Genomic DNA, 9,433 nt, shown 5'->3' with positions numbered 1-9,433 from the left:
GTTGCCAGTCTGATGGACCTATCTTTATACATGACTCGCTGTTTCTCTCTTGCAGCCTCTCATACACTCTCTGCCTTATATTTTTAGTGTTTTAACTCTAAAGATGTGAGGAGTTACTACTCTAGCCCTGTTCGATGGTCCATATGTCTCTAGTACCCATCCAGATGGGCACCTCTCTCCTCAGAGAGAGGGCAGAGCACTCACGTTGTGGACACGAATCACCGTCCAGATTTGAACTCATTCCGTCTTGCAGTGACACCTGCTCCTGGAAACCTCAGTCCTCCCCACAGTGCTCGCAGCACACGGATCCTTTGCAGGGTGAACTGCAGTGAGTTTTCATAGGAGATGAAGGACTCCTTCTCAGAAGCTGACAAACGTGTGAAGCCTTCTATGCACAAGATCACACACACGTGTTTTCCTGTGTGGTAGGGAGTTTGGAGTGTCCTCAGACACTAGAAGTTGTCACTAAGTCACATGCCCTGCTGTCCCCCGCTTCACCAGGCTGTCCTGGCATTATGGAGAGGCAAGGGAGGGTGGAAGATGTCCCTGAACATGTCCCCCAAGACAGAGCCAAGAAGAAGAACACCCTTTAGCCAGTTTCAGGAGACACCCCCCTTAGTCCATGCTGGGGACTCCTTTTCTATCCTCAACTTAACAGGCTCTCATGTGGAGGCCCTAGGTTCTAGTCCACGCTCAGGAAACAGCCAGAGAAGAGAATTCGGTACCTCTGGAGGCCATGAGGGCTGCAGTGTTCCTGAGACCAGGTGTGGGTTATCTCACTGGTCTTCCTCACAGCTATCTATGGGTCCAGGCTGGAAGGAAGAGAAAAGCAAACCGTTGGGACGGAGTAGGGACAACTGTAATGGAGGCTGGGGTCTCACGACTCTGTCTGAGAGAGCAGAAAACTAAGATCAAAGAGGGACAGGACGTTGTCCCTGCGCTGCTGCTAAGGACCCAGTCCTGGGCCTCCCTCACTCTTCCATCACCCTAGCCAGAGCACAGACCCCCGTCCTCCTAGATCCATGGAAAAACAGGCATCTGGAAACATGTCTGTGTAAAGAGCTGCTCGGGAGAAGTGTGCTGGAATCTGGGTTGGGAGCTGTGCATAGCAAGGACGGCAGATAACATCAACTGAAGAAATTTGTCTATGGATCTGGGCTACGCTGCTAGAGCTCATGGCACTGTGAGAAGAGAAAGAAGCCCTGAGTCTGCGCACTAGCTCTGTCCTGCTGTGTAAAGACAACTTCTCCCGGGGCATCAAGAAGGTCCTGCCAGAAACAAGAGCCATGCCTGGTGGAGCAAGATTCCTAGGATCACCAGCCCACGACATGGAGACTTAGTACTAGCTATAAATGTCAGCTCTTCATTTAGGTTTGTTTCTACCCAGCTTTTTTTTAACCTAATTTATCCTGTTTCTGTCTAGCTGCCTTTTTGCTCAGGCCTTTTTACCTCTCTTTCATTCTGTATGTCTTACTTTCTTGCTTCCTCCATGTCTAGCTGGTTGGTCCCTACCTGGCTGGCTGGAGCCAGGTGTCTTCCTTACTTCCTTTTTTTTCTGCCTCAAGCCTACATTTCTCCTTCCTCTTTTTCCCTCTGCCTGCCAGCCTCACCTATTCCTTCTTTTCCTAGCTATTGGATGTTCAGCTTTGCCACGCACCGCACCCCTGTGTCTGCACTAGGTGTGCTTGAACCCAGTTACCGAGTTTCGGGCAAGGGGCAGGAGGTTAAAATACACAAAGATTCACACAGACAGAGACAACGACACGAGTCATCCTTGAATTCCCCAAGAATGCCCCCTTTATTGTGTTCAGGGGCAGATTTTATAGAGATAGCCACGCCTCAGCCAAACGCACCAGAAACCACTCTCCTGCCATCAGGAACTCCTGAAAGTCTTGTGCTCAGAACAGCTGTAGGCACTCAGATCAGGGGATTACAAGAAATTCAGGATCTGGGGTCTCACTGCTCCCAACATCTCCCCCCTAAATTTTTTATAACGTGACTATATCAGACTCAGGACTTTTAGGAGTGGCTTTGCCATGATCCCAGGACCAGTCAGAAACCAATGCTCCTTCAGCAGTCCCCTAAATAACTACCCCAGCTGCCATACCCCCGTGGCACATTCATTCCTGTCAGCTGAGTGCATGGAAGACACCTTCTCCCTTGTGCACCTTTTTGGCTTCCCTAGCAGCCCAGCTGATCCTGCTTCTGCTAAGTGACCATATGCTGCATTCTCATGGGTTGTCTGATCTTACACAGAATTCAGAAATGAATGCCATGCCAATAGGCATTGATTGCCAACAATAGGGTCCCCAATCACCACTGGACTCAGCCTCCCATTTGGGCTATGGTATTCAACCATCCCTTTGGCTAAACAGTTACAATCTGGTGTGTTAATTGTTACATTTCAACGGTTATTCAAGTAACCATTAAGTTGTTTCACCACCTAAGAGGCATTAGCAATATTAACAGATTGTCATATAAATGGAATGATAAGTGTGACAAGACATTTGTTGTACTAGCCATAAGTCCACCTGCTCCTACAATAGGGCAGTCTCTTGATTTAAATTCGCTCTGCTGTAGACTCTTTGGCGTGCATAGCCTAGAACTGCCACTGCCTTTTCCTTGCCCCGCCGCTGCGTTCTCGGGCAGCCCAGTGGGGTCTGCGCCCCAGCTTGTCTCAGCTCCAGCACTTGTTGCGTTTGCTGATACTTCTGGCACTGATGTGGCATCCGCCAGGCGAGGCACCGACTGGGCTGAGACAATGTGCCTTCCACCACCGCCACCAAGCAAAGCTCTGCTCCAGCTGCCTTCTAGCCCCAGCTGCATTCGTTCTGGGTCCAAACTGGTGCATGGAGTGGAGCAGAACTCAGGAAAGTAGGCTTGCTGCTCTGAAACCACTGAAGGGGCCCCACTTAAACAATCTTTTAGGGAATTTGGGTGTTGTCAATCTGTCGGGCTACTTCCTGCTGAGTGGGGACGCTGCATTCTTGGGGGTATTTACTGCAACATTTCAGGAGGTCTCAGTGATTCAGACCACATGAATCTCGAATAAATCCTCAGGTTCTCATCATCTGTGGAGACAAAAACAGAACCTCCTTTCCAAAACATCAAATTCTTAAGGCCATATTTTAAAGTAAAAATACCTTTCTTAGCAGTTCCTAGAATCAAATGTCTTTCTCCAGCCCAGAAGACAAAAGACAACACAATCAACATATCATACATCTGTACACATTTATCTTTTTTTTAAAGCTATATACATTCTATCTTTTCCCAATATATATGTCCCAGCCAGCCAAGGACAACCCTGTTCATTTACCCCTCTTTCTCGGTTGGAGTTCCACTTACTGCCAAACCAAGCGAAGGACGTCAGGATTAATACATATACACCAATCTACCCTCACCTTCTGAGGGCGACCTCTCAGCATTCCCTAGTTCCCGATATCTTGGTGGGACCTCCAATTGCCACACACTGCGCCCCCGTGTCTGCACTAGATGCGCTTGAACCCAATTACTGAGATTCGGGCAAGGGGCAGGAGGGTAAAATACACAAAGATTCACACAGACAGAGAGACAATGACATGGGTCATCCTTGAATTCCCCAAGAATGCCCCCTTTATTGTGTTCAGGGGCAGATTATATAGAGATAGCCACGCCTCAGCCAAACCCACCAGAAACCACTCTCCTGCCATCAGGAACTCCTGAAGGTCTCATGCTCAGAACAGCTGTAGGCACTCAGATCAGGGGATTACAAGAAATTCAGGATCTGGGGTCTCACTGCTCCCAACACAGCTTTTATTGGACCAATAGGCACCTTAGGCAGGCAACGTAGAACAGCAACACATCTTTACCTAATTAAACAAATGCCATCCTCTGAGCCTTCCCAACCTCGTAAGTGTGCATTACACAAGCATTTATCTCGGTAAGTCATGTCAGCACAGTTAGCTTCTTATAGTCCCAAATGTTCTGAGGCCCCCCTTGCTGGAGAGGAAGAATGAGTGTTAGTCTTTGCCGAGTAGGGCTTTACCTCCTGCTCTTCGTCCACCGACAGGGTTTCCACGGATACTCCGGACACAACTGGCCCTCACTTCCTGCAGAACACATCTAGACTCTCCTTCAAGCTTTCCCTGCCAAGCCCTGGTCCTGACAGGTTCTCTCTGCCAGCCTGGTCCAGCTGTGGATCTCCATGGTGAGCTTTCGTCATCACCAAGAATAACCACTACAGGCTGGCTCACTGGACGACAGGAGTGTCCTTAGCCTTTGGGCAGGAGACACTGACTCCACAGACACCTGCTGCTTCTGTCGTGTGGGGAGGGAGGAGTGAGGACAGGCTCTGACAAGAACTTCCTGCCAGGACACTCACAGCTTCCTTTTTTCCCTTACCCACAGCTGCCCTGGCCATTCCCAGGATAGTCCATGTGCAGCTGCTGGTCTTGATGTACCTCAGTCGGAGAGCGGCGGTGAGAGCCACAGATGCCTGACCATCCTGTGTGGAAGCCATACCCCAGGTTGCCCTTCCTTCTGGACTTCGTGTTTTCCAGACATTAGTTTCCAGACTTGGGAACAATAACACAGTGACCAACAAGTGACCCAGTTGTGACTAGCCAGACATAAGGAAGGCTATAGCACAGGCTCTTGCTACAGGCACTAATGTGACAGGATCGCTGCTGTCCCTACCTCATGTGCCCTGTTTCATAGGCGACAGGACCCCAGCGGCTGTCAGGAAGGAAGACTGGCATTTGGGGTGATCTTATACTTGGGTGAAATGTCTGTACTCTGACTTTCCTGTCTCTTGTCACTCTGTGCTGGTGGCCTAGCCCAGTGGTAAAGCCCTTGTTCAATGCATAGGTCCAGGACTGACACCTAGCACCACAAAAGAAATCAAGGAAAGAGAAAGGAAAGGCCAGCTGTCCTTCATGCTTCCCTTGAGCCCTCCCACACAATCAGCTACACAAAGAACCCCTTAGCATTGGCATCCTGTGGATGTGAGTCAGGAGGGAGTGTGAAGCCCAGGCTGGGAGCCAGCTGAAGCCTAGGCTGGGAGCCTCCCTTCCCTAGCTGTGCACAAGCTCTTCAGAGGAACAAAGAGAGGCTCTCAGCAAGTCTTGATTCCTGGTGTCTGTGGGAAATCTTCCTAGGGAAAGGAGACAGAGGCTCAGGACAGCATAAACCTAAGAATTTTTATCAGCTGTCAGGGTCACATTCAAGCCCATGTACACTGGACAGGGGGTCTCCTGCCTACCTCAGTCCCTCCCTTCACTCTATTCTCTCCATTAGACCCCCACCTCCAAGCAGTCTCCAGAACCCCAGGCCTGTGCTGAGTCTCTCCTTCACCGGAAATGTCACCCAGTCTCACGTGGTGCCAGGATCAACCAGCACCGCCTCATTCCATGTGCCCAGACTGCTGTTCTCTGGACTCTGGAGACATTCACTGGACACAGAGCCACTAGCGTCCGAGGAATCAACCCATTCCAGGAAAAAGTGTGGATTAAAACAAATAAGAATCTTAAAGTTTCTAGGACTTTCTTCTGTTACACATAGGTAATCAATCTCCTCCCCCCCGACCTGTGGTCTGGCCTTTGACCTTGGGATGACAAGGCTCATAGTGCTGAATATGTGTTTGTGCAGCTTCTCCCTCCATGCCCCACAAGGTGCCCTGTCCACCCAAACACAGGACAGCCTGTCTTCCTTCTCCACCCCTCACAGGCTGTGCAGAGGCTGGGGAGGCCCAGGGGAGGCAGGCCTGTCTCCCACCTGATCAGCCTGCTTCATAGACTCCTCAACAAGACTCAGATTCCCACAGAGCCTTGCACAGATGCACGCTAAGAGACACAGTGAGAGGCACAGTTCCTGGGCACCTTGCATCTCACCTGTTAATATTCGTCCCATCTGCTCTTGGCAGCAATAACCACTCTGGGCACACCTCAGGGTGCCAAGGACTCATGAACTGCGGTCTGTACAGTGGGGACCCTCAAGAGCCACCTTCCCCTGGGAGACTGCTGGCCAGGTCTTAGGCAGACTGGCCCTTCAGCAGAGCCCTGGGGCCTTGGTAATCTCATCTGAGGGTTTTTAAATTTTTGTTATGCTTATGATGGAGGGAGAAAGGGATAACCAGAACCCAGCATGGCTGCATGTCTCCTGGTGTCCAGGACTGATGTCTGACTTTGATCATCTTTCTCTTCAAGAGCTGCTGCGAGGATGATCAGGTAGGGGAGCTTAAGAGATCCCCAACTTGCTGGAAAATCTTCCCATAGTTGAGCTGGAAGGGAACACAGCTGTCCTTCCCATGTGCATCAGCTCTCTAGCTGCATATCAGGACCCCAACAAGCAGCTGCCTGCTGGTTCAACCCAGCAATCGAAAGTGAAAGTCCCACCTTCCCCAGCAAGGTCAGACCCACACAATAGAATGGCCTCTTGTGGGGAAGCACCCACAATCCCAACGTCCTTGTTTACCCAGGGAAAGGAACAACCTACTGCACATCCCAAGTCCCTCTCAGTTCATGACACTTTGCTAGGGAGTTCTCTGTGGACTTCAGGAAGACCTGCCATCAGAGACCTTAATGCTATGGGAAGTAGCCCCGCTATGGCTTTGGAAGGCAGAGAGTGAACACCAGCACCACCTAGTGGAGCCCAAAGGGGTCAGCAGCCAAGGCACAGGGCCTTTGTGGTCACCACTGCACATACCACAGCCTGGAGAGGACAAATGAATGAGACAAGGTGGAGACTGCACTGGCTGCCTCAGAACAGAGGCCACCTCCCTGCTCACCTCCCTTTCTTTAGGTTCCACTCATCCACTGCTCATGGGAATGCAAATTTGTGCAACCACTTTGGAAATCAGTGTTGCGGTTTCTCAGGAAATTCGGGATCAACCTACCCTAGGATCCAGCAATACCACACCTGGGAATATACCCAAGAGATGCCCTATCATACTACAAAAGCATGTTTTCAACTATGTTCATATCAGAATTATGAATATGGGCACAGGAGACCACTTCCTACGTAGAACCCCAGTAGCACAGATAATAAGAGAAACAATGAATAAATGGGACCTCCTGAAACTGAGAAGCTTCTGTAAAGCAAAGGACACTGTCATTAAGACAAAAAGGCAACCTACTGAATGGGAGAAGACCTTCACCAACCCCACATCAGACAAAGGTCTGATCTCCAAAATATATAAAAAAAAAAAAACCTCAAGAAACTAGACATTAAAACCCTAATTAACCCAATTAAAAAATGGAGTACTGAACTGAACAGAGAATTCTCAACAGAGGTTCAAATGGCCAAAAGACACTTAAGGTCATGCTGAACATCCTTAGTGATCAGGGAAATGCAAATCAAAACAACTTTGAGATACCGTCTTATACCTGTCAGAATGGCTAAAATCAAAAACACCAATGATAGCTTATGCTGGAGAGGATGTGGAGTAAGGGAAACACTCATCCATTGTTTGTGGGAATGCAAACTTGTACAACCACTTTGGAAATCAGTGTGGTCGTTTGTCAGGAAGCTGGGAGTCAATCTACCTGAGGACCCAGCAATTCCACTCTTGGGAATATACCTAAGAGATGCCCGATCATACTACAAAAGCATTTTTCCAACTATGTTCATAGCAGCACTATTTGTAATAGCCAGAACCTGGAAACAACCTAGGTGCCTCTCAATAGAACAATAGATAAAGAAGGTGTGGCACATAAACACTTTAGAGTTTTACTCAGCGGTAAAAAACAATGACATCTTGAATTTTGCATGCAAATGGATTGAAATAGAAAACACCATCCTGAGTGAGATAACCCAGACCTAAAAAGATGAATATGGTATGTACTCACTCATAAGTGGATTCTAGTTATAAATAAAGACATTGAGTCTAGGCTGGAGAGATGGCTCAGAGGTTAAGGACATTGACTGCTCTTCCAGAGGTCCTGAGTTCAATTCCCAGCAACCACGTGGTGGCTCACAACCATCTACAATGACATATGGTGCCCTCTTCTGACATGGAGACAGAACACTGTATTGTATATGTAATAAATAAAATTTTTTTTAAAAAAAAAGACATTGAGTCTATAATTTGTGAGCCTAGAGAAGCTAAATAAGAAGGTGAACCCTAAGAAAAACATATTGTTTTCCTCCTGGATTTTAGAAGTAGACAAGATTGGCAGACAAAAGTTGGGAGCACAGGTGTGGAGGATAGGGGTAAAGAGCAGGGAAAATGGGGAGGGAGAAGGGGAAGATTGGGGAGACCTTGGGGGAATGGGATGGTTGAGATGAAGGAAGCATGGATATGGGAGCAGGGAAGTAGATGTCTTAATTAAGGGAGCCATTTTAGGGCTGGCAAGAGACTTGGCTCTAGACGGGTGCCCAGGTGTCCAAGGAGATGTCCCTAGCTTGTTCCTTGGGCAGCAGAGGAGAGGATGCCTGAACTGGCCTTATCCCATAGCCACACTGATGAATAGCTTGCATATCACCATAGAACCTTCATCTGGCGATTGACGGAGATAGAGACAAAGACCCACACTGGAGCACTAGACTGAGCTCCCAAGGTCCAAATGAAGAGCAGAAGGAGGGAGAACATGAGCAAGGATGTCAGGACTGTGTGGGGTGCGTCCACCCACTGAGACGGTGGGACTGATCTAATGGGAGAACACCAAGGCCAGCTGGACTGGGACTGAAGGACCATTTGATCAAACTGGACTCTCTTAATGTGGCTGACAATGATGGCTAACTGAGAAGCCAAGGACAATGGCCCTGGGTTATGACTCTACTGCATGTACTGGCTTTTTGGGAGCCTAGTCTGTTTGGATGCTCACCTTCCTGGACCTGGATGGAGGGGGAGGACCTTGGACTTCCCACAGGCAGGGAATCCTGACTGCTCTTAGGACTGGAGAGGGAGGAGGAGGGGGATTGGGGAGAGTGGGAGGGAAATGGGAGGAGGGGAGGAGGTGGAAATTTTTAAGAAATAAATAAATAAATAAAATTTTAAAAAAGTCAAACACTGGACATTAAAATTCTAATCAAACCAATTTAAAAAATGGGTACTGAACTGAACAGAGAATTCTCAACAGAAAAAGTTCAAATGGCCAAAAGACATGTAAGGTCATGTTCAACCTCCTTAGCAATCAGCAAAATGCAAATTAAAACAACTTTGAGATACCATCTTATACCTGTCAGAATGGCTAAAATTAAAAACACGGATGATAGGCTATGCTGGAGAGGATGTGAAGTAAGGGGTACACTCATCTATTGCTGGTGGGAATGCAAACTTGTGCAACCACTTTGGAAATCAGTGTGGTGGTTTCTCAGGAAATTGGGAATCAACCTACCTCAGGATCCAGCAATACCACTCTTGGGAATATACCCAAGACAAGCCCAATCATTCTACAAACGCATTTGTTCAACTATGTTCATAGCAGCATTACTTGTAATAGCCAGAAGCTGGAAA

At 48.4% G+C, this 9,433-nt stretch overlaps 1 long non-coding RNA gene across 2 annotated transcripts; it reads left to right on the top strand.

Annotated features, from left to right (window-relative positions):
* Positions 1 to 353: 353 nt before the first annotated feature.
* On the top strand, positions 354 to 5,457 carry LOC119823851. Of its 2 annotated transcripts, none has more exons than XR_005286989.1 (3): positions 354 to 1,371; positions 4,049 to 4,186; positions 4,387 to 5,457. It is a non-coding gene; the product is annotated as an uncharacterized LOC119823851 (long non-coding RNA). The 2 variants fall into 2 exon arrangements; XR_005286988.1 differs by lacking the exon at positions 354 to 1,371 and having other exon boundaries at positions 3,719 to 4,186; positions 4,387 to 4,505; positions 5,275 to 5,457.
* Positions 5,458 to 9,433: the final 3,976 nt, after the last annotated feature.

This window comes from Arvicola amphibius, chromosome 9 (assembly GCF_903992535.2).
Source record: "Arvicola amphibius chromosome 9, mArvAmp1.2, whole genome shotgun sequence".
Taxonomy (NCBI): Eukaryota; Metazoa; Chordata; class Mammalia; order Rodentia; family Cricetidae; genus Arvicola; species Arvicola amphibius.
Note: the sequence above shows the minus strand (reverse complement) of the source record. Positions and strands in the feature narration are given on the sequence as shown.